This window comes from Canis lupus, chromosome 7 (genome assembly GCF_048164855.1).
Source record: "Canis lupus baileyi chromosome 7, mCanLup2.hap1, whole genome shotgun sequence".
Classification (NCBI taxonomy): domain Eukaryota; kingdom Metazoa; phylum Chordata; class Mammalia; order Carnivora; family Canidae; genus Canis; species Canis lupus.
Window position 1 is genome coordinate 48,925,807 of NC_132844.1, and position 24,373 is coordinate 48,950,179.

At 39.2% G+C, this 24,373-nt stretch overlaps 1 long non-coding RNA gene across 1 annotated transcript; it reads left to right on the forward strand.

Moving 5' to 3' along the window:
• Positions 1 to 10,457: 10,457 nt before the first annotated feature.
• On the forward strand, positions 10,458 to 21,058 carry LOC140636304 (uncharacterized). The gene is made up of 4 exons (XR_012033585.1): positions 10,458 to 10,730; positions 14,983 to 15,053; positions 17,987 to 18,228; positions 19,216 to 21,058. It is a non-coding gene; the product is annotated as an uncharacterized lncRNA (long non-coding RNA).
• Positions 21,059 to 24,373: the final 3,315 nt, after the last annotated feature.

The window sequence follows — 24,373 nt, forward strand, 5'->3', positions numbered from 1 at the left end:
CAAACAAACAAACAAACAAAAAAAACGCTAGGTGACTCTTATGCAGACTCAATAACTGGTTTGGTTAAGATTCTGAAGAACTGCCTTCTAGTCCTTCATTTTCTAGATAAATTACTGCTCAATTCTGGCTTTAAGTTATCTTGTTTATTTAAAACAGGAATAAGGGCATTTGCCTTACAGATAGTAGACAGTTGTAGCATGAATCCAAGGATGCTCACTAAACTTCCATGAATGTTGGTAGAGACAAAGTCCAGAAATCTCTCAGGATGAAGTAATTGGGACTCAGGTTTTGGGTCACCTCTGAAAGGCAGAACTGAATTACTGGATTTAGGAAAAGAAGATAGCAGGAGCAGGAATTGGTTTAAGAACTATTCTTATAGAAATCCACTAGAGGGATTCAACAGTATATTTTTTGCTGGTAGGAGAATAAATCAGCAGACTTGAATCTAGATCAATAGAGATTATGCAATCTGAAGAACAGAAAGAAATGATGAAAAATGAAAAGTCTCAGAAAAAGTGAGATAGCATTAGTTGCATAATTAATGCTTAATTATGGGATTAATGTAATGGGGATACTAGAAGGAAAGAAGTGAGAAGAGGCAGGTAAAACATTGAAAGAAATAATGGCTGAAATGTCCCAAATTTGATAAAGCAAAATAAAACAAAGAATTAGCTTAATTCTTCAAAAAGCTCAGTGAACTTCAAGAAAGTTAAATGCAAAGATAACCACACTCCGATAAATCATAGTCAAAGAGAAAGAAAATTTTGAAAGCAGCAAGAGAAAAATCATGCTATATGTACAAGTGAATCCCAGTAATGTTAACAGCTAATCTTTTGCAGAAACAGTGGAGTCCAGAAGACAGTGGGATAACATGTTAATGTACTGAAAGAAAAAAAATTTTAGTCAAGAGGCCTATAACCAGGGATACTATCTTTAAAAACTGAAGGCAAAATAAAGAATTTCCAGATAAACAAAGATTGCAATAATTCATTGCTAGCAGACTTAGCTTATAAGTAATACTAAAGCGGGCATCCCCAGTGGCTTAGCGGTTTAGTGCCGCCTTCAGCCCAAGACGTGATCCTGGAGACCTGGGATCGAGTCCCACGTCAGGCTCCCTGCATGGAGCCTGCTTCTCCCTGTGCCTGAGTCTCTGCCTCTCTCTCTCTTTCTCTAATAAATAAATAAAATTAAAAAAAAAAAAAAGAAATACTAATGCAAGTTCTTGAGGCTGAAAAGAAATTAAAACCAGAAAGTAATTTGTATTCATATAGAAAAACAAGGTGTGCTGGTAAAGGTAATTATGCAGGCAGCTACAAAAGAAAGTATAATTACATATTGTTTAACTGATTTAAAAACTACATAGAATGATATCTATGAAATTATACTGGTGGACCTATAACATATAGGTGTAACATATTTGACAAGAACAGTACAAAAGAGCATGAGGGAAAATGACACTGCACTAGAGTAAGAAAATGAAATCTGATGGTAACTCAAATACCCAGGAAGTCATAAAGGAATCAGAAATCGTAAAACAGACAATTAATATAAAAACCCTATAGATAGATTTTTCCCCTTCTATCTCTTAGACATAAAATTATATAAAGTAATAATTATAGCACTGTATTCTTTGGGTTTGTAATATATATAGCTTTAGTATACCTGACTATAGTAACACAAAAAATAGGGGATGGGAATGGGGCTATAGTAAAGCAAAGTTTTTTTTATCTTATAGGAATTAAGTTATATAAATCTGAAGCAGATTCTAATAAGTTATTACTGACCCTAGAGTAAACACTAATAAAATAATTCAAAAATAATCCAAAAACGACAGACATATAGAAACTATAAAGTAAAATGAGACATAAATTAAACAATATCAATAATAATAATATTAAATGTGAAGGGATAAAATAATCCAATTAAAAGGAAGTGACTAGATGTGGTATATGTATACAATGGAATATTACTGAGCCATTAGAAATGACAAATACCTACCATTTGCTTTGCTGTGGATGGAACTGGAGGGTATTATGCTGAGTGAAATAAGTCAATCGGAGAAGGACAAACATTATATGGTCTCATTCATTTGGGGAATATAAAAATTAGTGAAAGGGAATAAAGGGGAAAGGAGTGAAAATATCAGTGAGGGTGACAAAACATGAGAGACACCTAACTCTGGGAAATGAACAAGGGGTAGTGGAAAGGGAGGTGGGCAGGGGATTGGGGTGATTGGGTGATGGGCATTGAGGGGGGGCACTTGGCAGGATAAGCACTGGGTATTATGCTATATGTTGGCAAATTGAACTCCAATAAAAAAAAAAAAAAAAGGTAGTGACTGTCAGACCCATACAGAATAAGATCCAGGGGATCCCTGGGTGGCTCAGCGGTTTAGCGTCTGCCTTTGGCCCAGGGCACAATCCTGGAGACCTGGGATCGAGTCCTACATCGGGCAATGCTTCTCCCTCTGCCTATGTCTCTGTGTCTCTCTCTCTCATGAATAAATAAATAAAATCTTAAAAAAAAAAAATAAGATCCAACTATCTGCCATCTACCAGAGTCATACTTTAGTGTCAAAGATCTAACTAGGTTGAAATAAAAAAGTGGTGTGCATCTTTTGGACACAAAATCTGTGTTGTTTTCCCATACCATACCAGTCCTCTCACATCAACTGGGTGTACAATAATTCAATCCAATTCTGACACTATCTACTGGTGTTCACATCAGACCTAACGATTTAAAGGACTTAGTTCCACAAGGCTATCTCCACCTCTACGCCAACTGCAAGTGGGATTCCCAGGCAACCCACACTTCTTCCCAGATGACAACAAATTTGGGGGTTCCATGACCAGCACACTCTCAGTTTTGCCAATTCACTAAAACAACTCAAGAATGAAAGAGTTTTTTGTTTTCGTTTTTGTTTTTTTGTTTTTTTTTAAAGATTTTATTCATGAGAGAGAGAGAGAGAGAGAGAGAGGCAGAGACTCAGGCAGAGGGAGAAGCAGGCTCTGTGCAGGGACCCGGGATCATGCCCTGAGCCAAAGGCAGACAACAGCTGAGCCATCCGGGCATCCCACAAGAAGCAGCTCTACTTACGGTAAGTTTATTATAAAGGATACAAGTGAACTGCTGGATGAAAAGGTATGTAGTAGGGTCTGGAAAAGTCCCAAGCACAGGAGCCTCTGTCCCCCATCAGGCAGAGTGTGCCACTGTAGTGGCACATGGATGTCCATACCAACTCAGAACCTCTCCAAACACCATCATTAAGGGGTTTTTAATGGAGATTTCATTATATAGGCACAGCTGATTAAATCAGCTTAATCAGATTAAATAAGGTTGTCAGATAACTGAACTCAGTTTCCAGCTCCTCTGTCCTCCCCAGAAGTTGGGGGTTAGGGCTTGAAAGTTTCAACATTCTATTTTATTTTATTTTATTTTATTTTATTTTTAAATTTTTTTATTTATTTATGATAGTCACAGAGAGAGAGAGAGAGAGAGGCAGAGACACAGGCAGAGGGAGAGGCAGGCTCCATGCACCGGGAGCCCGATGTGGGATTCAATCCTGGGTCTCCAGGATCGCGCCCTGGGCCAAAGGCAGGCGCCAAACCGCTGCGCCACCCAGGGATCCCTCAACATTCTAATCAATGGTGATTTTTCTGGCAAATAGGCCTCATTCTGAAGCTATTATGCCCCCCTTCCCACCTGAATCATCATCTCGTTAACATACAAAAGACAGTAAATTCCAAGGGTTTTAGGAGCTCCAATGTCAGGGACCTGGGGCCCAAAGGAAATAGTTATATTTTATTACACCACAGATGGAAAAATATATTCCATGCAAACAGCAACCATAAGAGAATTGGAGTATCTATATTAAGATAAGACAAAATAAACTTGAAGATGAAAAATATTGCTAAAGAGGAACATTTTATAATTTCCCAATATCCTGCAAAGAGGAACTGGTGGATGGGAAGAAAAGGAGGATCAGAAGTTATAATGCTTGCTTATCCCTGTAGGATAAGTTTGGGAGCAGTGGTGGGTCTTAATGTGAATGGGGCCCATTAGGGTAAAAAAGTTCCAGGTATATGAGCTGTGCAAGATGAGATCAGGCCAAGAAGACATTTTCTCTAATTCCTTTCCTCACAAACCTCACAGTTTAGCCTTTAACTTTGGTCATGGCCTCTCTACGAACCCTCAGTGGAAATGATTTAACAATCAAGTTGAGTCCTAGAAAAATGTACATTTTATACCCTATTAGGAGTAAGACTGAGAGAATATAAATTATTTGGTAGGATGGTAATTCAATTTAATGGTTGAATGAAATGTGTGCCTCGAAGGTGACTAAGCTAAGAGAAAGAAATGATGAATAATTGTGAACAAATGGGAGAAAAGCACTTGAGAAAATGAAAGATGTTTTAATATAGCTTATGAAGGGCAAAATTCTTCCATTCTTTTGCTATTTTAATGACCTAGTGATAATAAAAGCCAAGGATTCATCCATCTTTTAAAAAAGACAGTTTTACAGTGATTGGGTGGGTTATAGCAAGTTATTTCACGTGGCCATCATAGCACAAATTGTTTTTGTTTAGTATTAACACAGGTGATAAAATTATTACTTTTATCTTTTACAAGTGGATACAATTCTTGCTTCTTGGGATTATACCACTTAAATTTATTTATGAATTAGATGCATTCCTAAATTTTTAAGAGAAGACTTATATAATGAAAAATTTTCTTTTGATTTCTTCATAGCTTTGAAGAAGTCTTCTTAATAAAACTGTTTTGGATTTACTCAAATCAGGTCTAAATTTTAAAATGTGCCAACTTTGGTATTTTTCTGTAAGAACAGAGAAAGCCAGATCCCAAATTAAGAGAATTGTAAATTATAAAATCAGTTAATCATAATGTAACCTGCCCTTCTTATCAGGGAATTATTCTATTTTAAAGTAAAAGTTTTATGCCTTTAATTGGGGCCTGGAGCATTGACTTATTTCCATTGTGTAGATCTTAAAAAATTATTTTCATTAGAATCCATAGTCCCCTTTGACAGGACAAGAGCCTTAATCAGAGTAACAAGCCCTTGGCACTTGTGGGATCTAATGTTAAACACATTGACCGATATTTATAGGCTACATTGGTTTAGATACTCTAATTAATGAATGATTTTAAAATAATTAAATTGTTTCCATTTAAATTTTATCCTTTCTCATCTGTCCCTGCAATGGAGAAGGGCTTATTTTTATAAGCAGTTGATATATGTGTGCAACATCAATTTTTAGAAGCCCTGAATAAATTTTACCTTATAAGCCTCTTTGATATTTGCAAAGTAAAGTCACTCTGAGAAAGAATGCTTGTGCTGGCAAGCACCTTGGGTCATATGGCCCACCCTTTCATTTTATGGATAAGGATGATGGGGCACTTTGACTTCTTCCTGCCCTTGAATCTCCACTTAACTGGTCCCTAAACTCGGACAATTGTACTTTCTAAATATTTCTCCAACTTATTTTTCTTTCCCTTCCTTACTCTTATTTTTTTAATTCCTAGCCTCACCAGATTTAATCTGGAAAACTGATTTTCCTAACTTCTTTTCACTTTCTTTTAAATCTGCCTTTCTCGTAACTTCCCAATTCTGTTATTTGAAAAGCAAATCTTGAAAAGATACTAAGCATTAGCAGCCATTAAGGAAATGCAAATCAAAAGCATAATAACACCACCTCACCTCCCTGCTAGGTTAGCTATATGTGTGGGGGCAATACACACAAACAACAGAAACAGAAAATCACAAGCGTTGGCAAGGATGTGGAGAGATGGGAACCCTCATATGTTGTTGGTGGGAATGACATGGTGAAGCTACTGTGGAAAACAGGTGGTGGTTTCTTAAAAGTTAAGCCTGGGGTTACCAAGTGACCCGGCAGTTCCACTCCTAACTACGTATGCAAAAGAAATGAAAACAGGCCTCAAACAAATGCCTGTAACACAAATGTTGGTAGCAGCACTATTCATATTAGCTAAAAGTGTCAACCACCCAAATGTTCACCAAAGGGTGAATGGCTAGACAGAAATGTGGCTTATTCATATAATGGAATTTTATTGGGCCATAAAAAGGAATAAATACTGATATATGCCACAGCATGGATGAACCTGCCTGGAAAACCTGCTGAGTGAAAGAACACAGGGTCACATATCTTACAATTCCATTTGTATGAAATATCCAGAATAGGTAAATCTATAGACATAGAAAGTAGATGAGTGGCTGCCAGGAGCTAGGCTCGGCTTGCTTTTGCTAGCTTTGAAGATGGAGGATGGAGGTCATAAACTAGAGAATTTTTCCAGCTTCTAGAAGCAGAAGAAGGCAAGGAAATGGATTCTCCTCCAGAGCTTCCAGAGAGAACTCATGCCTGCCCACGCCTTGAATTTAGCCCAGTAAGACCTGTGTCTCTGACCTGTAGAACTGTAAGGCAATAAATTTATGCTAAGTTGCTTAAAAAAAAAACAAAAAAACAAAAACACAACCAAACCCTAGCATTCAACCTCTGCCCCAAAATCTTCCCAGGATACTTCATGGCTATTAGGAGATAATACAAACCACAGTGGGCACTGGGATTTGATTCCTGTCAACTTTTCCATGATCCTCACACCTCATTCCCATCTCTTTAGTGCGGTCCTTTAGGCACCCTCAGCATGCATATCATCTACTCCTGCTGGACTCAGCTCAGACTGCTCCCCTCCAGGCCATGGCAGGTTCCCTTTCTGGGTGTTCCCCTCGCATCTCGGGCACATCCCTGTCCTTGCAATTGCTTTTTTTTTTTTTTTTTTGGCTTATGTGCTATATGCAACCCGAGTTCAAGGCATATTTTTAAGCCCCAAGACTTATACCACACTGTCCCCAAATTCCTGCAGAGAGTAGGCCTATAAAAGTTAGTGGAATGCATAAATGCCCAAAATTATTTCCAGAGAGGTGAAGTGGCTTAAAGGAAATTATTAACAAGAGTAGGGAGTAAGTCTTTTTCCCAGGCTGGTGCTGTTAGGAGCTGCCTGATAATATTCAGCAAAGGAGAACTTGTCTGTAATTGCACCTGATACTTCTATTTCAGGACCTGTTGTTTGGGGACCAGGATAATTTAGCCAAATATTACTTTTTCTCTTTTCCCTTTCCCATTTCCGCAAGTGTAACCTAGCTTTTTGATGTTCTTTTGGCTTAGAGAAAGTTTTTGTTACTGGGCCGGAAGCAGAGGATGTCAGTGAGATAGTTCTCTTCCTGGCTTTTGTTTTCCTAAAGCCTTAGCTCTGACAAGTTTACGCTAAACTCTTTTAAGGACAATTAGAGGAGGAGAGGTTTTTTTTTTTTAGCTCTTAGATCAAGTCAAAAGGTCAAAAAAGAGAAGTGGGATACAAGTGGCACTACAAGCTCATGGTGCAGAAGCAGAGATCCCTGTTCTGGGAGAGAGTGTGGACCCAACCTTGAAGACATCCAGGCACCCCCGGGGGAAGCTGACAATTAGGGAACTTTCCTCCTATCTCCAAGCACTACTTAGCCTTTTGGATTCTGGTGTGAGTGCAGCTGAGAAGGAGCTTTGGAGAGATGGATGCCACACAGATTAGCAGGGAAGGAGCTAGGTGTTGTATTTAGTTTAATAAAAGGAAAAATATTTTAAAGTGGGTATTTCTTACATTCATACTCATTTGAAACTGGATAAATGGAATAAAGTGCCAAGCTACAGGGAAGTAGTCTAAAAGATTCCCTTACACTCTAAAACCTCTTCTGGCAAACTGCTTCAGTGGCTGTAATGATCACATTTTAGCTTTTAAAAAATTCTTATTGTCAAAGTTATGGGTGGAGCAACAGGGTTATGTTGGAAAGATTCTGTAATAAGGAAGCCAAAGACTGAGGCTGTTTCTGGAGAGTACCGGCTGAGATTATTAAGGAGGCAGATTGCCTTCAATGTTAACCATTGGGGAGGATGCTTTTTTGGCCCCCTTCTTCTGTTCAGATCCAGGTTAAGCTCAGGATTGTCAAGTTTGTTCTACCCTTATCAAAATCTGTGAGGGAGATGTGGACAGGTTTCAGCAAACATGCTCTGCCTCTAGGAACCTAAGGGAGAAATGAATGTGACATCAAATCATTATCGGACATTGACACTATAGCATGCAATAGTTTATTGGATCATCCAGTTACTTACAAAGACAGGGTTCCAAGGGAACAGAAGTCAGAGGCAAGGTTTTAACTGGGAGCAGGAGGAAAATGCTGGAAAGGTTAGGAACGTGGGTGCCATTAGGTGGGGGTGGAGGACAATGTGGGGAAATGTGTAGCTGTACACAGGCTGTTCAGAACCAACATGGAAGCAGCAGGCCTCAAGTCAAAGACAGGGAGTGTCTTAGCTTGGGCTGGCATAACAAAATATCTCAGATTTAAACAACAGACATTTATATTCTCATAGTTCTGGAGGAAGGAAGTCCAAGATCAGGGTGCCAGTATGGTCAGGTTCTGGTGAGACTTCTCCTGGCTTGTGGATGGCCACCATCTCCATGTGGAATATGTGGCCTTTTTGAAGCGTGTGTAAGTGGAGAGAGCCAAAGTGAAAGAACTTTTTCTCTTCTTATAAGGCCACCAATCCTATTGGATTAGGACCCCATCCTTATGACCTTATTTACCCTTAATTACCTCCTGAAAGCCTTATGTCTAAATATAGTCACACTGGGGGTTAGGGCCTCAATATGTGGATTTTGTGTCAGGTGGAAAGGAAAAGTAGACAGTTCATTCTATTGCAGGAAGAGAGAGAGGGGGTGGGGGAGCAGAGAGAAAACTCTTCTGCTTCATTTCTGGTGATGCCTGCTTCTTCATAAAGTGGTCTTCTTTAAGAGAAAACAACAAAATTCACTTGATTTTTCTATAGAATTATGGGGCTGTGGAGACAATACAGTTTTTTTGTTTGTTTTGCATGAAAGACAAGTGTACTTTGGAATAAAGAATGGTTAATTGGAAGAGAAGACTTGAGCATTCCCAATACAGTTCCAGGGCACTAAAATTACACATGCAGGATTAATCACCAACATATTAAAAATTTAATGGTGCTACTGTGCAGGTCATGCATGATAAAGCTCACCAACTCTGATCGGTATGGTCAGCTTACTGCCCTAGTGATGGTAAACTTGACCATTTATCAAATCAGATGACTTTGCTAGTCTCCTTTTCGCAGTTCTGTATGCATGTCACCAGGAATAATATGCATGTAGGTCATAGATTCATATCTGTGGCTGAAGCCAAATTACTGGCAGAGAGGGCTGTAGGCAAGAAGAAGCTTTTGCATGTTGCCGTTGTGGAAGAGTGTTGCTATCAGAGTCTGAAAATCAGCCATCACCTGAGATTTGACAAGCTGAGGTGCTAGAAGTGTGGCTTCCAATTTGGAATCAGTTTGTCACTTTCAGCTCCATTTAAATACAACTTGAGGACTCTCTTAGCTGATAATTGACCAAATATTCCTCAATTTGCTAAAAGGTAGGTCTCGATTCTTATGGAGATGATCTCAGTCAAAATTGATTAAAAGGGAAAGTTTTATTATAATTGCCCAAAGCAACTTTTACAGCTTCTGTTGGGTGAAGGTTAATGTGACACCAGGAGTATAATAATATTCTTACTGCAAGTTTTGTAGAAATGCAAGTGACCATTCTCATGCATTTCTTTGTAACTGAAGCCATGGGCTCATGCCATCCCCAAATAAATATTTCAAGGATACCGTGAAATAGCACCCCTGGGAATCTAATTGCTTCTCTTTGAAGGAACAGACATGATCTCTCTTTTCCTATCAGGTAGGCATTATTTGAGTGGATGGAGAGATAGCTTGTTTCTGCTTGAGCAGAGCTCCACAGACCAGATGGCAGGTCAACACTTGGATTTAGGTGTTTATTCCATTCATTTTTTCCCCTCCTTTCTAACTAAATCACAATAACCAGAGATGTATAGTAAACATCACTTCATAAATACGACTACATAAAAAATTTAAAAATAATATATCCTTGATAAAAAATGAAAATGAAAAGACAAGTACAGGCTGGGCACCATAATGGCAACTTGCATCACAAACAGGTTAATTTCCCAAACAGTTGTCATTATTTGCATTAGTTATGTTCTATAAATTCATTGTGAACACTGCATTAGCATATACAGAACCCTTGCTTCTAGGGGAAATACAGGAGTAGTTTCCTCTTAACTTTGGTCACAACATTTTTCCTACCAATCCATTCATAAGGATATTTTATGCATGTTTCTGTTTAAAGACACCTTACATAATACAACCAGCGGCACCATAATAGGACTGAACAAAGCTTATCATACACAAATTTTCTCAATAAAGCACATTCCAGCCTTCTTGCTCTTAGGAATACTATGTAGCACTTTAGCTGGGGGTTGTTTAAAGTAGCCAAATACGGGTGCCTGGCTGGCTCAGTAGGTTGTGATCTCCCGGTTGTGAGTTTTAGCCCCATGATGGGTCTAGTGATCACTTAAGTAAATTTTTAAAAACTTAAAAAAAAAAGAAAGTAAATGACCAATAAAAACTCAAGAATGTGAAAAATGTGGCATGAAGTAGACCATGAAAAAGACACTTGTTTACAGAATAGGAGCTGAAAGAAGGCGGCAGAGCACAACCTTATTTGACCTATGCTGGGAACACGCATGTTCGACGACTCAAAATTTTTGCCTCTCTGCTTACCTGTGAATGACCATGAAAGCGCTGTGAGTATTGATTTGGGGATTACAAATAAATTTTAGTAAATGGGTGAATTTTCAAATATGGAATTCATGAATTATGGAAGTCTAATGTATATATGTAAAAAGAGTTTATTAAAATCAGTAGGAAAAGGACAACTTCCCTGGTGAAAAATGAATGCTCAAAGGCATAGATCTCAGAACAGGAAACAAAAATGACTCCCGAATGTGTACAAAGATGCTCAGTCTCTCTTATATTAAGAGAAATGCAAATTAATTAAAAACTATATTGAAATGTCATTTTAAAACCTATCAGATTAGTGAAGATAGAAAATTTTGTTAAAGTGCTGTGTTGGTGAGGTTCTGAGGAAATAGACACTCTTATTTTGCCTGTGGGGATGTAACATGAAATGATATTAAATACTGTCACATGCCCTTTCACTTAACAACTCCACTTCCAGAAATTCATTCTATAGATATATCCATCTCTATGCAAAATGACCTTCGTACAATGTTGTTTACTGCAGCATTGTTTATAAATGCATGAGTCTTGATAAGAAGCTTAGTGTCCATTATAACTCTCTGGTTAAAGAAATAATGATACATGAAGACCATGAAATATTATACAACTTTACAAAAGAATGAGCTTAGGACACCTGGGTGGCTCAGTGGTTGAGCGTCTGCCTTTGGCTCAGGATGATCCTGAGGTCCTGGGAATGAGTCCCACATTGGGCTCCCCCAGGGAGCCTGCTTCTCCCTCTGCCTGTGTCTCTGCCTCTGTGTGTGTGTGTGTCTTGTGAAGAAATGAATAAAATCTTAAAAAAAAAAAAAGGAATGAGACAGCTCAGTGAGATAAATTGAATTAAAAAGGTATATAGTACATTTACCACTGTGTGTGTGTGTGTTTCTACCATCCAAATGGCATTCAAAGTTTAGCTTTCTTCTAACTTCCAGTTTATTTTATTTTAGCCAAGATCATCGTATATAATGTTATTTGATCACATCTGGGTACTTGAGGATACTGGAGTACTTTTGCCTCCATCCCCTCTTCCCCTAAAGTTAATAGTTTTTTAATGAATATAAATTTCTAGGGAGGAAAGTAGGTGGGGAGAAGGTAGGAGACTGATGAGTACACATTATCTTGCCTTAGCCTACTTATCTATATATTATCTAACTTCATCTATATCTTATCTATATTTAATTTTCTTCCTGCTGGTGGACATCACACACTCCTCCCACAGGTCTTTAATTATAAAAAATTTAGGTGATACATCATCCCCTCTCTGGCCTCAGAGCATTTCTGTGGACCCCTTCATTTTGTGTCTCTGACAATGCAAAATCTCCTAAGACCCCTACCTTCTTTCAGTGTCTCACATCAAATTTCTATGCCTTTTAACTTATTGGGAAAACTGAGGCCATAAAGCATAAAATGTCTCAACTTGTTCTCCCTCTCTAAGGGATTTATCTACACATCCCCTCATCCTATCAGTTCTACATGAGAGATGAAGGCCCTCGTATTCAAGTTCAGCTGCCTCTCCTTGGCGCCTTGTCGGGTGAAACCCTCCCTCTTTCCTGATTTATTTCCCACTACAGATAAAGATTCTCATGTTTCTCTCATTAAAAAAAAAAAAATTCTCCCTCACCCTTTTTCCTCTCTGGTTACTGTCATATCTTACTCTACTTTCTTTTCTCATCCAAGGTCCCTGAACACAAGTCTCTATGCTCTGCCACCATGTCCTCTTTTTCCTCTTCACGGTGGATTCCCAGGCAGCTGGTGTCCACAGTCCCACTCTGGAAATCGCTCTGACAAAGCTGATAACAGACTCCTCAAATGTTGCAGCCAAAGGATATGTGTTTCAGTCATCATCCTGCAGGTCTTAGAATCTCACCGATAACCCATCAGCAATTTTCTCTTAAAAGCACTACTCCCATACTTGAGTGACATCACTCTGCTGGCTTATTCCCCCTTCCTGACTGGAACGGTGTGTCCGACCACTGTTCTCCCTCTTATCCATTAAACACTTAAGTGCTGGGGAATGCATCAGCTGTCCATAGCATTTCTCATCATTTTTTCCCCTTAATCATCTTTGTGGAGGTATAAGTTTTGTACAGTAAGTAATGTCCTCTTAAAGCACCCAATTCAATGAATTTTGACAAATATATACACTCATGAATCCACTACTACAATGCAGATGCAGAATAATTGCATCGTACCCAAAGTTTCCCTTTTTGTCTATTCCTTCATCTGATTCCTGACTCCAGCAACCAATGAAATCTTTGTTTTGTCACTACAGATTAGTTTGCCATTTCTAGAATTTTATATAAATAGCATCATACACTATGAGCTCTTTTGTTTCTGGTTACTTTCACTCAGCATAATGTTTTGATTCATAATGTTTTTGAGTGTATCAGTAGTTGGTTTCTTTTTATTGCAGTGAACTACTTTGTTGTGTGGATAAATCATATTTTGTTCCTCCATTCATGTTTTCCAAACCGTATTTTGATGTTTTTGCAACAAATTTGTTCTTAGTGCCACCTGCTAATTGTTTCATGTCCTTGACCTAAATTTCATTGTTTTGTCATTTATATGCTACATGGATATAGCGTTTCTTTATACATTACAAAAAAACCAATATATGATAGAAAGTTTATAAAGGACATGTATATGTAAGTGGACTTATTTAGAGTTTTTTAAAGTTTTTAGGGTTTTTTTTAAGGATTTTATTTATTTATCCATGAGAGACACACAGGGAGAGGCCTGAGACACAGGCAGAGGGAGAAGCAGGCTCCCTGTGGGAGCCTGATGCAGGACTCGATCCCAGGATCCCGGGATCATGACCTGAGCCAAAGGCAGACAGATGCTCAAGCCCTGAATCACTCAGGTGCCCCAAAGTTTTGAGTTCTTAATGATTTCTTTTCCAAAGGAAATTGCTTCTAGTCAAGAATGTAGACTTTTCCTCCAGAGGTCACTTTTATCTGTGGGCCATTTTGCCACTTTGTTGTCAGCAATGATGCCATCTGTGTAGAAATATATGCTGACACATATGTAAGTGGAACAGAAGTCTGACAAAGCATTTCCTTGGTTCAAAGAAACAGTACATAATATTTACAGGGATTTCAGTTATAAAAGTTGATAAAGGAAAGGTAGGGTTTTCTACTTCTCCATTTGAAATTTAGCTCTTCGGGACTTCCATTAATTTTTTAAAGTGACAATCATCTCTTACCCTGTTGTTTTCTGAACCACTTCATGCACTTTCATAACTTTATCAACCACCTACATGTGAATAATTCTTAAACCTAGGTCTCCAAAAATGAATCCTCCACCCTTATTCACATATTTGACACCTTCACTTGGGTGCAGTGTAGGAACATGTTTGAACTAAAAGCAACACAATACTACCCTCATTCTTCTTGTACTCTTCCTGCCTTTGAATTTACCTATCTTCTCTCCCTACCACCTACCCCAGACTGCTGTGGTCTTTCAAAGAATGTTTCGATTTTGCATTGGGCATAGTCTCATCAGGAAACCGATGGCATACTCATCAGATGTGACTAAGAGGTGTGAAAACCACTGTGTAAAGGGACCATTTACAATGTGGGGGTTGGTTTAGGGAAACCAACAAGGGATACAAGGGATGGAACAGTGCACTGGGGTAGAACAGAAGAGAGTACTTCCCATCTGGATACCTGAGAGGGCCTGGGGTAGGGGTGAGTGGCCATATAGAGAAGACTGCTTGATGCAGGCTGTGGTCCTGCAGGGAGAGAAACAGGAAAGTAAAATTTCAGACCTCACTTTCTTCCTACTTCTCTATCTTCTGCTGGTGCCTCCTACTGGCTGAACCCAACAGGAAGCAAGCAGACAGAGAGCCATAGATACACTACACACAGCTCAGCCTTCTCAGTCAGTGAGCAAAGAGGAGAAGCATGGCGAGTGGATCTGGAAAACCAAATGGAAAATATCCCACACAGACTCTTTCTGCAAGGACTCAGCATACAGCTGTTACTATTTATACTAGGGTTTTGCTGACCTTGATGCAATTTCATACATGTTCTCCCTTTCATTCCCTAACATTCTTTCTATCCTGTTCCTTCTGGCACTACTTTTTTCTCACTTTTCTTCTACACTGGCATTCTGCCTCCGGCTGAGCCCTACTTCCCAAGAGTTTTGGCAATATGTAATACTCTACTCAGCATGTGGTGGGGTTGCTGCTCTCTGGGGTGCAGTGACACTATGTAATGATTGAAACTGTTTTTTTTTTTTTTTTTTCCCTCACCAAAGACTGGTTTCCTGGCAAACTGCCACCAGGAAAATCATCTTCCCATAGACTGAAGAATCTCACCATGTTCCAGGTGATCAGAAATGGGGTGGATAATTCAAAGAGGGTGGGATGGGAATTTTGTTTAGGAGAAGTAATTTCCTAATATTGTTTAGATGTTACTGAAAATCTTTTCTAAGAATTTTCTAAGGTTTGGAGAGAAGAAAACATAGTATATCTTGAGAAAATCCACCACAAGATCCTTCCTACTTATTTTATTCCTTGGCTTTTTTACTTTAAGATAGTCCACTTTATTCTTCTGAGGAGGTAATTCTCAGAATTGCTCTCTTAATTCTTTGTAGTTTGGAATTTTCGAGTTTGTTTGTTTTAGAGATGGAGAGAAGAGCAGAGGGAGAGAAAGAATCTTAAGCAGGCTTCACACTCAGCATGGAGCCCGATGTGGGGCTCCATCTCACAACCCTGAGATCGTGACCTGGGCCAAAACCGAAGTTTGCCGGTTAACCTACTGAGCCACTCAAATGCCCCCCTGTATTTGTGAGTTTTAAAAGACTGATGAACAAATAGAGAAAATTCTACATAATAGGAAAGTGTTTATCATGGACATCTACCTTTTTTTGGAGAATGTCACCTTTTCCATTCTGTAAGATCCTTGTGAGATTGTCTTTCAATATGTGGCCATATAGTCCTTGGCCACAGAAATGGACATTTGACACAGGTTTGGCCAGTCATAGAATCCCATTTCTCTAGCAACATGATTGAGGTAGAGGTGGGTATGTGCTTCGCATAAGATTGATAGGAATCCCTGCCTGGATTGATATACACACAAAGAGAAGATCCTTTTCAACTGAAGTTGTTAAACTGAGGCGGTGAGAATTTGGGGCAGCTGTTTGGAGTCCATTTCTTATATGCAAGCAATACAAACCAATTCTGGCTGATTTAAATAAATATAGGTCCTGGGTAGCAGAAGGAATCCTTGGGATGGCTAGAGAATCAGGTACTATGTTCAACAACCGCAAACAGGGCCCTAAACCATGCCTCAGGATGAGTCCAGCAAGGATGGCTTTGCCATCACAGCTGAATGCAATACCCTCCAGGCTCTGGAGCTGACATTGTCAGGACAGGACCCTGGAAACCACCACAGTGTGGCCACCACTGTCCCAGGAACACGAGATTGTCAGGGAGGCCTTATAGTTTTTGCTCTCTCTCCCTTTTCTTTTTTCCCTTTGCTCTTTCTTTGCTTTATCTGTGTCTAGTTCCAAATTTAAGATAGCTGTGTTTGATTGTTGTCGTCTGGGTTACACGCCTGAACTCCAGCTGCAAAGCAGTTTGGGAAGACAAGCATTTGACATTTGTAGCTTCCGCAGTGGGAGAGCACGTGCCCCACCAAGATTTATGAGGTGGGAAGTTCCCTAAGCAGGGAGAAGCGTTCCAGATGCTGTGGAACAGAAGAATGACCAACACCATTACAATAACCACCTTTGCTAGTCATGGGAGAACAGGTCTGCAGGAGTAAGCCAAGGTGGAGAAGGAAGAAGAGCCAAGAAATGAAGAAACAGACAAAACCCAGATGAATATTGAGGCCTCTGAATGTAGATGTGCCTGAGCCTTTAAAAGGGAAAAAAAAAAAAAAAAAAAAAGCGACGCTGGTGTATTTATGTAAGCTGATAAATTCTCCTTTTTGGCTCAGGTTGCAAACTCCCTTTTAGTTGAGCATCTGTCACTTGTAAACAAGAGACTTCTGCCTTTTATGGTGCTGCTTTCATTATTAATGTTGAAACCATATTCTTGTTTCTTTATTGGGGCTTTTTTTTTCTTACTGACTTTCCTCTGCCAGTACTCTCTGAATACTCTTGGCGCATTGGCACATGGACAAACTGGGGTGAGGACAGGCAGAACCACCATGCCTGCCAGCCAACCTTATAGATGGCCTTCTTCTGTCTATATGCAACCTCAGATAAAATTCCCAAGCTTAGGGGCACATGGGTGGCTCAGTCCGTTAAGTGCCTGCCATGATCTCAGGGTCCTGGGATCAAGCCCTTTGTCTGTCGGTGGTGGTGGTGGGGGGAGGGGGGGTACCTGCTCAGTGGGGAGTCTGCTTCTCCCTCAGCCCCTCCCTCCACTCACACTCTCTCTCTTTCTCAAACAAATAAGATCTTTTTTTTCTAATTCCCCAGCTTTTTTCTAATTTTACGTCAGTCTTCTATACTAAAAAAAAAATTGTCTGCAGCTGGAGAGACTGTAAGAGCCAGTGTCCAATAGTAGGGTCCAGGTGTCTACTTTGAAGCTCTCTATGATTTGTGGCTTTGTACAGGGATCTATGTGTAAGCACATGATCAAGGGTTGAATCTTTCCCTTCCAGAAACTGGCAATTCTGGGGCCCCATGGAATTTGTTTTCTATGTAGGATTTATCCTGCAGGGGAATGAATGGTCTGGGGCTCTCCCTTCAGTCCTCAGAACAGAACACCTGTAGCCTTACCCCCCTTCACTCTCTGGCTTTCCTATTTCGTGGCCTCAACCTGACCATGAGGGGACTCACCTCAGCTTCACAGAGCAGGGGCTTAGGGATGGGTGCCGGACACTCTTTCCTGCCTGCCTGCTATCTCTCCTTCTCTGATTGTGCAGGGGGCTGAAACCTTCTGGGCCTTCACCCAGCAGAAATAAGTGAGAGGTCAGGAACTAAGAAATGGATAAAAGGGAAATTTGATGTCTTCTTGGCATCCAAAAAGGTGCTCATTGCCTTTAAATGGCTGGGACATTCCTTTGGAGAGTGTGGTTCTCTCAGCTGACCTTACTGGGAGGCTGAACTGTAGATTTTGTGTGTCTCCAGCACTTCTGGGTTTTGTGAGAACTGGCCCCTCAACCCATCTGTCCTTTCCTAGTGAACCATGAAGGATTCCAGGCTGCCAGGGGTGGGGATGGGGGTGAGGAGCAGAAAAGTAGGAGAGGAAAGAATGATCAGGGTGGGTAGGTAGGTCTAAGTCAAAGCTGATCTCTTCACCCTGTAGTTCCCTAAATGGATGGAGCACCTGGCCCCTGATGTGCCTGTGAGCAGAGAAGGCATTCATCCCCAGGAGGCAGCAGGTTGACCACAATGCCTTGTCATCCACCTGAGCTGATGCCAAACAACTCTTAAGACATCCCTCACGTTACACCATCTTGGAGTGCACATTTGGACTCTAAATCCCCTTCTGCATTAGGATTTACAGTGAATCTACTGAGTAAATAGCAGATGCTGAAGAACTCGATGGTGAGACATTTTTAACTTTTCAAACACAGTTGGCATTTAACTTCTCTTGAAGTTTCCAGACCCTGGAATATATCATACTTGTTGGCTGGATTTCCCTTTGAACCTGGGGGTTTTCGGCAGACATGAGTAACTGGTGAGCAGAGGTTGTGGTCAGCAGGCCGTAGAGATGCCGAAGGAAGTGAAAGCAGGTTTTTAAAAAATTACTATTTAATTATTTCAGGCATTTCCTTTTCCCATAAAAAAATTATACATTAACCTGATTTGGAATATGTAAATAAGCCACCTCCTTCCTCTTATTTTCATCTATTGCTCTGCAAAATCCATTCTTCCTCTGGAAATGGAAGGAACTGATGTAATTGTTCTGTGTGGAAGACAATGAGGAGCTGTGGGATCCTCGCCAAGTACATTTCCTGCCAGGGCTGCTCCTTCACTCAGTTTAATTATGAGCGATTGTTTGGGCTACGATGTGAAGAAATATTAGAGAATGGAAAAAAAGAAGACAGAGCTCAGAATATTCTGCTGAACTGATTCATGTTTTGGCAAGAACTCTTAACTTGATTTTATGCTTGAGCCTTGTGACGGTATCACAGGGAGCGACCTTGCCATATAAGCACATAAAGCCCAAATCTACGGGTTATTTTGAAAAGGTCCAAGTAAAAGCATCTGAAAAATGTAGGAATAACATCAGCCATCGGGTAAAGTCCTGTGTTAATCATGTGCAGTGCCCTCGTCCTAGGGACCAAAGCTATTTTAAACTGGATGTTAGCACTCCCTATATTTAGCTGCTGTGTCAAATCTTACCGCTTAGTTTTCATAGATTTGACAAATCTCACATCTTACCCCAAGGCTCTGATTAGTTCTCACTGTATGTGCTCAGGGAGGGACCTAGTATGTGCTCAGGGAGGGCCCTAAAGCCAGGGGAACTGGAACCCTGTAAGGGAGGCTGGGAACAAGACATTTTCTTTCTTTTTTTTTTTTTTTTTCCAGATCTGGGTCTCAATCAGGCAGTTCTGAGCAGAAGTATCCTCAAGTGGCCGCTCCTGAGAGTGAAATCAGACTCCACGGGGGAAATGGGAGGCATTTGTGGTTTCGGGCTTTCAATTAATAAAGTAAAAGACAGGGACGCCTGAGTGGCTCAGTGGTTGAGTGTCTGCCTTGGCTCAGGTCCTGATCACGGGGTCTTGGGATCGAGTCCTGCGTCGGGCTCCCTGTGAGGAGCCTGCTTCTCCCTCTGCCTGTGTCTCTGCCTCTCTCTGTGTCTCTCATGAATAAATAAATAAAATCTTTTTTTTTTTTTAAGTAAAAAGTAAAAGACAAATACAGAAAAGCAGAAAGAGAAATTTAAAATAACCTAGGACCCCTTAACTTACGGGTAAAATCCTGTGAGCCTTCAAGTCATTTTCTATGCATCTATTTACACATAAGCATATATATTTGAGGGCTTTCCTGCCCCTCTTCTCTGAAGCTTCACTTTCCATGGTTCCAACTACCTGCCATATCCCAAGGCCCATGTGATTCACTCCACGGGGGCGTGTTATTCTCTTACATCATCACCAGAGGGGTAAGTGAGTGCCACACTGTAAAATATTTTGAGAGAGACCCCGTTCACATAACTCTTATTGCACTATATTGTTATACTTCTTTTTTATTATCAGTTATTGTTGTTAATCTCTTTCCAATTTATAATTAAACGTTATCACAGGTATGGATGTATAGGAAAAGGTGTAGGATGTAAACATTTTAGTACTATCCATGGATTCAGACATCCAGTGGGGATCTTGGAATACCCCCTGTAACTCCTTTTATTAAACATTGCAAAAAGCTTTCAGTTGTTTGCCTTCTTACTTTGTTCTGGATTTTTTTTTTAATGGAAAGATTTATATACGAAAAGCCTCTGGGCCCCAAGATCAAATACTTTCCACCCATGTTTCCTTCCAGTTCTTTCATGGATGAAATTTTTCATTTAACTCCCTCTTATGACTGGAATTTCTTTTGCTGTGTGATGTGCAGGATGGTTTCTTTTGTTTTGTTTTTTTGTTTCTTTCTTTTTTTTTTTTTTTTTTGCAGGATGATTTTTGATGGTGTTTGCATTTGTTGAATTGTCTTTTCTGTTTTAAATTCATTTGTCTCTCCTCATACCATTACCATAGTGATTCAACTATTGTAACTTCATCATATAACTTCAGATGTGAGGGCAAGACTTCCTTCTTTTTCACTATTGCTTCAGAATTTGCTTAGCTATTTGTGCCAGTTTAGTTTTTTACTTTTTTTTTTTTTTTTGATAAATCTTAGAATTATTTTGTCAAATTACCTTTGGAAAATGTTCCCGTTCGAGAGTGTAACATTTCTCTCCATTTACTTAAATAGCCTTTTATATTTTTCCTTGATATTTTGTCATTTTCCTCATCTGAGTCTTGACACAGGTAGTCTGTGGGAAAAAATCAATTTAGTGTTTAAAAAAAATCAACTTTGGATGAAAACAAAACACACTGACTGATAATTTCCTGTTCAGCAGGCCACTCATACATTTTGAGATATTCTGAGCACTTGTAGAAGAATTATTTTTTAACATCTGATTAATATCAACTCAGAAGTTTTAAAAGATTTTTCCCTTTGTAAAATATGTTCAATAAGATCAGCTACTTAAAGCATTCCATAATTTTTTTATGATTTATTTATTTGTGTGAGAGAAAGAGCAGTGGGGAGGGACAGAGGGAGAGAAAAAAGCAGACTTCCCACTGAGCAGGGAACCTGACGCAGGGCTCGATCCCAAGACTCCGGGATCATGACCAGAGCCAAAGGAAGACACTCAACTTACTGAGCCACCCAGGTGCCCCAAGCATTCTGTAATTTGTCTTCACTGAAAAATTTCAATAAATTTTTACTTTGTGATCTTGCATATCTAATCAGAAAGTGAAAATAATTATTCTATTAACTGATAATTCCTTCTTTACAAAGTCATTGATGATTAAAAAGACTTTTTTACTTAATTGAATGTTTTCAGTTGAACCAAGGGTCTATTGATTTTAGTTAATAAAGATGACCAGAGCAGCTGTATTTCGATATTCAGCTAAAGGTACATATTCTGGATTCATACCTAGTGCATATTTGCAATGACTTCTAAGCAATCTGTACTCCTAGATTGTTTCCAAAGATATAAGAAAATACCATGCTGCCCATTCTACAAACAGTTTCAACAAGGAGCATACTAGATTCATACTAGAGAAATCATGTTGACATTTTTCTACCAAAATAGTCCATGGTTAAATGAAATGAATGGTATACTGATACATATTTGAAAACTATATGACTATGAGAATATCTCTTCCTCAGCACTATGGAGAATAGGAACAGGAAATGACCCAAGTGACACTTGCTGACAGGGAATTAATGGTAGGAAATGACCTTGAAGCTTTGCTCCCCAGAAATATAAACAGACTTTCCCTGGCAGCTGAAAGCAGATAATTCTGAAACAAGGGAAGTGTAAATGAATTTTAATGGGAGGGAGAAGAAGAGAGTGTGGAGTGAGGACCAGTTTCCAACTATGATGAACCGGAATGTGCATCAAGCCACAAAATGTTCACTGCCCTGCCTGTCCACTTTTGCATTATTCACCAAGCTTCCTTTCAGTGACAGAGAAATCAAACCATTCAATATTTCATTTTTTTCCACAGCAAAGAGTCAGATTGTGTATGTCCTCATTCATCTAAAATCACTATGAAAAAAATGTCATTTTATCACTTCATGATTAATCCATATACCTTTAAAGTCTAGAGATAGAGAGCTTTAAAATTTTATTTTTGTCTACTCCATGAATCATAGATCATAGATCAACAAGTGAGGGAATAATTGAAAAAGGCAAGGTTCTTCTAGAATGATTTATTTATCTTAACTTTTAGAATCATTTGTATAGTATAGAAATACAAATACACTGCAAATACCATTCCTGGTTCCCGCCTTATTGAGTCAGAGGAGAGATTGCTGAATAATTCCTAAGTAGCGTGTTGATATTAGTATAAATCTGAAATACTTGATTTCATTGCATAGTTTTTTAATGAAAGCAATTGTACTCAAACACTTATGAGTATTTATGATGAATTTTAAAAAATAATTTCACTTCCAAGTAATAGAGAGCACGATAAATGGGCTTAAACAATATTTATTATTTCATATAATAGGAAGTGCGGAAGTAGATGCTCTAGAGTAGGCTAATTCATTGGTTCCATTATCTAGATTTTTTCTTTCTGCTCTATTATTCTCAGGGTATTGTGAGAGACTGCCTCCCCTCCTTATCTCAAAGAATCATTTCCATTCCACAAATTATCCTGTGGAAAATTTGACCAATTTCTTTCCCTCTCTCTCTCTCTCTTTTTTTTTTTTAAGACTTTATTTGTATTTATTCATGAGAGACACAGAGAGAGAGGCAGAGACACAGGCGGAGGGAGAAGCAGGCTCCATGCAGGGAGCCCGACGCGAGACTCCATCCTGGGACTCCAGGATCACATCCTGGGCTGAAAGTGGCGCCAAACCACTGAGCCACCTGGGCTGCCCTCTTTCTTTCTTTCTTTCTTTTTTTCTTTCTTTCTTTCTTTCTTTCTTTCTTTCTTTCTTTCTTTCTTTCTTTCTTTCTTTCTTTCTTTCCTTTTTTTCTTTCTTTCTTTTTTGAGGGAGGACCTTTTTTTTTAGAAGTCTTCAGAAGACTTCCCTTCACATTTCATTGGCCAGATCTGGACCACATGCCTATTCGTAAACTAAACACTGCAAGATAAATGAAATGACCATTGTGAGTTTAGACTGATCAGATTTACACTCTAAGTCATGTGGGGAAGGGATGAACAAACAAACAAAATTGGGATTCTATCAGCAAGAAGAAAGAAGGAGGCATATTAGAAACTGATATTCCCATCTATCATACATATAATCTTTGAATAATGGCTTTTTAATCTGTTCCAAATATTTTAATATTAATTCAACTAAAAGGGAAAAGCTACTAAATTTAGGTATTTGTGACATACCATTAAACTTTGTATTTATTTGTAATCTCACAAAGACTTTTGTATATTCTTGAAATTTTAAACTTCTGATCTAGATGTAATTGAGGAGATTATATTTTTGTCAAGTAAATGAAGGTGTAGTGTATACAGGTGTGTTCTTAGTAGGAAAAAGAATACCTCAAAACCTTACACATGCCATTTGTCTTCCATGGTTGACCAGTTCTTCCTCTAAACACAAATTGGCCCAGTGGGTATTGAATCTCTTACAAGCTATTGCTTCATCAGTTGCTAAAATCACTGTGCTTTTTCTTGCCATAAAACAATTTTCCACTTGTGGTACTGTGAGAACACTCATCTGGAAGAAACCTGCATTTGTCCTTTTGAGAGGTGTTGGCCTAGAGTTCAAACCAAATCCCATCAACCTAACTGCTCCTGCCATACGGCCTCAGGAGTAAAGAATTCTCCCTTTGTCCACAACCTGACAGAGGGGCAGAGTTCCACAAAATATATTGCTTGCAAGAAAATAAAGAAATATGACTTTACATGACATCCTCCTCCTGGTTAGTTGCTTTTTTGGCACTGCTTGGTTATACATTTGGATATTGCTGCATTTAAAAATAAAATACTTCTTTTCAAATGAGAGCAGCCCATTCCCATTCCTGATACTCAGCTTCTGAGAATTGACATGATCTCAACCAGACACTCGTAAGATTTTCCTGTTGTAAGATTTGGCCATCAAAGCTAAAAGCCTGCCCCCATACAGGTCCAGTGGTCTCCCTGATTTGCAGAGAGATATGTCACAGGAGGAGTGTGAGCACTGCACAGGCTCATCCTTGGCAAGGCTATGCCATCACCAAGGTTTTGTCTCATACCATCTCTCACCTTTGAGTCTTGTTTGCACGTCCATGTTCCCTCTTGCTGCAGCTTTTGTATCTGCACCCTTTTTAAAAATCCTTTTCTTCTATCAAAATATGATCTCAGAAGAAGAATCCAAAAAGTTCAATAATATACAAAGGTAAATGCCATAAGGATAAAAACGCATTTGCATTCATCTTTTCCTTGAATTTTCAAGTAAGACAAATCTCTGAGTCAAAGGATGAATCTCTAATTGTGACATTTCAGTCTCCAATAAAAGCCAGTAAGAAAAGTTC